The 4,166-nt window shown below is 49.3% G+C and overlaps 2 non-coding genes across 2 annotated transcripts; one reads left to right on the forward strand and one right to left on the reverse strand.

Moving 5' to 3' along the window:
* Positions 1-603: 603 nt before the first annotated feature.
* Positions 604-675, forward strand: TRNAM-CAU. The gene has a single exon. It is a non-coding gene; the product is annotated as a tRNA-Met (tRNA).
* Positions 676-801: 126 nt separating this feature from the next.
* TRNAI-AAU lies at positions 802-875 on the reverse strand. Its single transcript has one exon. It is a non-coding gene; the product is annotated as a tRNA-Ile (tRNA).
* Between the last annotated feature and the right edge of the window lie 3,291 nt (positions 876-4,166).

The raw sequence follows: 4,166 nt of genomic DNA on the forward strand, positions 1-4,166 counted from the left end.
TTATCAGGGAGTAGAGCAATAGAACGATGGGGAAGGGTTTGACACTGAAAGAGGAGAGATTGAGATAAGCTCTCAGGAAGAACTTGTTTGGTGTGAGGGTGGTGAGAGCCTGGCCCAGGTTGCCCCGAGAAGCTGTGTCTGCCCCATCCCTGGAGGGGTTCAAGGGCAGGTTGGAGGGGGCTTGGAGCAACCTGGTGTGGTGGGAGGTGTCCCTGCCCAGGGCAGGGGGTGGGACTGGGGGGGTCTTTAAGGTTCCTTCTAACCCAAACCAGTCTGTGACTCTGTGCTTAACCAGGTGCACATATTGCACACTGACCAGTTGCTGACTTAGTGTGCAAAGCTATTTTTCAGTAATTCCTCACTCTTTAAATGGGCACTGTTGGCTGTAGCCTGCAGTGGGGCTTGTCCTAGAATACGAATGAAAACCTGTGAAAGAAGGGACCGGGAAAGGGTGGGGAGAGACTGTAGGGCGAAGCTCTCACGGGGGACCATGCCTCAGGGCGCTTGGGCAGGCAGGACGCCTGAAAAGGCACGGCCGGGAGCGGTCAGGGAGCGCACCTGCGGATACCTCTAGTAGCACAGTGCGGAACACGGTATGTGTCGAGCAGAGTGGCGCAGCGGAAGCGTGCTGGGCCCATAACCCAGAGGTCGATGGATCGAAACCATCCTCTGCTAACGACAACAATGTGTTTTCCCGTTAAGGGTTTTTTTATTTTGGGCCCTGGCTCCCCAGGCGCTCTGGCGTTGGCCGTTCCCGCACTGGCAGGGACGAAAGAAGACTTTAAAAAAAAAGGAAAAAATTTGCCCGTACGGGGATCGAACCCGCGACCTTGGCGTTATTAGCACCACGCTCTAACCGACTGAGCTAACCGGCCGCTCTGCAAAGGCGTTCCCGCGCCTCACCCAAACCCCCCGGGGCGGCCGTGAGGGAAGGTGCGGGACGGGCAATAAATACGAGCTCCAGCGGAGGATGGTATCTATCCGTCGACCTCTGGGTCATGGGCCCAGCACGCTTCCACTGCGCTACTCTGCTCCTGCAGGAGAGTGCTTCCCGAGCACGTCCTCATCCCACCTCCCTGCGCCTGCTCTGCAGGACGCTCTCTGTGGGGCTCTGCCTGCACCCCAGCCATGGAGTTGCTCCCTGGGGCGCTCTACCTGCTACCCAGCCCTGGGGGACGCTGCACCGGGGGGGCCTGTGGAGCTGGGTGAGCAGTGATGGTCGCCTCAGCCCAGCAGCATGCCTGTCCCATGCGAGGTGACATTCACAGCCCTGCTCTGCACTCAATCCAGGTGACTATGAAGGAACGTGCTGTAGTCCCGTCTGCTGAAAGGGCTTGGAACTTCTCTGGGGACTGGAGATAAAGTCCCCCATTATGTTACTGAAGCTGAATAGAGGAAAACTCCATCTGCAATCTTCTGTTTTTCCACCACCCTGATAGCAACTGCCATTCACGTGTGGGATACAACTGCCTATGCATAAGATTTTGAGAAAACAGGTGAGTTTCTGAGGGAGAAACACAGTACTCACTTCGAGTACTGTGTTCAGTTCTGGGCCCCTCACTACAGGAAGGACATTGAGGTGCTGGAGCGTGTCCAGAGGAGAGCCACCAAGCTGGGGAGGGGTCTGGAGAACAAGTCACACGAGGAGAGGCTGAGGGAACTGGGCATGTTGAGTTTGGAGAAGAGGAGGCTGAGGGGAGACCTCATTGCCCTCTACAGCTCCCTGAAAGGAGGGTGTCGAGAGGTGGGGGTTGGCCTCTTCTCCCAAGGGAATAATGACAGGAGCAGAGGAAATGGTCTGAAGTTGGGGCAGGGGAGGGTTAGATTAGATCTTGGGAAGAATGATTTTCCTGAGAGGGTGGTCAGGCCCTGGAACAGCCTGCCCAGGGAGGTGGTGGAGTCACCATCCCTGGAGGGATTTAAGAAGTGTGTGGATGTGGCACTTCAGGGCACGCTCTAGTGCCCAAGATTGTGGGGGTCTTTTGAGTGTGTGTATGGTTGGACTCTGTGATCTCAGAGGTCCTTTCCAACCATGAAGATTCTGTGTCCTGTGGGGAACACAAAATTATGAAGTTTAGTGTATTTTTGTACAAATTTCTCACAAAATAGGGGGCCTGGTTTGCAAAACTGCTGGCATTTGGGAGATTTAAATATTTTTGGTAAAAAAAACCCAAAAGAGAACATAGAGCCTGGAACCTGGGCTACTCAGCACATGGTAGTTGGTGGCTTTTTACCTTGGCACAGCCTGATAGCCCAGGGAAATCCTCCTTCTCAAGGAGCTGTTTTTCAGACAAGTTGTCCTGGAGATGCCTCGTGTTTTGTCACTCCACTGCTGCATCCTGAAATACTGTTTTCATTCATACATGTGTTCCCATACTGCACAAGTGGGTCTGGAGTTGTATGTTTTTAAGTTGTTCTTGAGTAATTCTTCCTGGTACCGGTTTGAAAAGAGTTGCAAACAGCAATGCTAACTTCTGACAGCCTGTAACATCACCTTGGAGATGTTTGAAGGCCATCTGGACATGGTCCTGGGTAACTGGCTCTAGGTAGCCCCGCCTGAGCAAGGGGCTTGCTGACAAGATGACCTCCAGAGGTCCCTTACAACCTGTTGTGGATGAAAATATTTGACAGTTATGATTTGGCAACAGTTTAAGATTTATTAATGGTTGAAGGTAAATCAAAAGGTTGAATTTTAGCAGCAGTTAATCATTAACCAATTTAAGGATTAACAAGGTGATTCAGGAGAACAACATCAACTTAATTACATAGTTGAGAATGTCAAGATTCACATTAACTTACTACAGGGTACTGTAAATCAAAATATATTTATGTACGTATATATAGACACAAAAACATATATTCATATAACATATAAACACACCCCACCCAAGAAGTTGTATACACACCACCTGAATCTTTACTGCCCTTCACAGCAGGTGATTATAGTGAGCTGATGGGTGCCCCTTTTGACTCCTTACACACAGAGACAAACAGAAATATTTGGATCCAATAGATCATAAACAGCCACATTCATGAAGGATAATGTGTATATTCAAACACATGGCATAGGTAAGGAGGTGGGTGAGAGAGGTTAGCCTACAGATAAAATTTCCCTCTTGTTGAGTTTAGAGTAATATTCCCAAAGAATGGGTGTTCCTCAATGGGTGATTGAAACTTGGTAAGTTTGACTTCACCCTGGCTCTTCCATATGCCTGAGGGGTGTCCCACCTCAGGGAAGATGCTTGTCAGAGCCCACTGTGATCCAGGAGAGCTCAAAGGATCTCACGGTCCCTATTTATAGGGTGTGAGATAACTGACTTAATCGATATTGCCAGATAATTCTGGTACCTTCCAGAGCAAGCTACAATCCAGGCAGCAGGAGTTTCTCAGGTAACAGGAGTTTTGGACAGGGTTAAGAAGTGCCTAACTGACTTGTAACTGGGACAGCAAACTCATGGCACCTGAAACCAAGATAAGAAAGTGCCAGATCATCCCAGACCACTGTGCTTGTAACCAAGAGAAGAACACATCGCGATGAGGCCCAGGAGGGTGGGTGAGGTTGTACCACCATGCAACACCAACCATTCTGTGACATCATGTGGTGGGATCCCTAACCACCTCCACATAGCCAGAGATGTGCCACACTCATCTCTCCAGAAAAATAATGGATACAGGACCATGGTCCCTGGATTCAGTTTCTTCACACCCTTCTGGTATGGGAGCTGGAAGCCATTTGGGTACACCACAGAGCACATCCCTTGACTAACTTGCAATATAGGTATGGTTTGGAATATCCTTGGCTGGCTGCAGTCTCCAGGGTTATCTGTTACATTTGGGTTGGCAGCTATAACATGAGCTTACAGGAAACTCACAACTTTTTGCACTGGAACCAATATAAGATGATGTAGGATGTTTTTAGCAGTGGTAGGTGTCTGTGGCCAAGGAGTAAAATCAAATTCCTCCCAGTTGTTCACTCCTTAAATGCTGATGGTTGTATTGACTTTGTCATTGACTTTGATGGGCATGTCAGTGCTGACTTATTTATAGGTACTTGCAGTTGGATGTCATAATCTTGAACTGAATCCCATTCCTATATCCAGCCAACTGAATCTGTCTCCTTTACTTTCTGGTGGGAAGAAATGATTACCTTGGGATGAACTATATCA

The sequence above is a fragment of the Calidris pugnax genome, unplaced genomic scaffold, assembly GCF_001431845.1.
Source record: "Calidris pugnax isolate Ruff unplaced genomic scaffold, ASM143184v1 scaffold492, whole genome shotgun sequence".
In the NCBI taxonomy this organism is placed as follows: domain Eukaryota; kingdom Metazoa; phylum Chordata; class Aves; order Charadriiformes; family Scolopacidae; genus Calidris; species Calidris pugnax.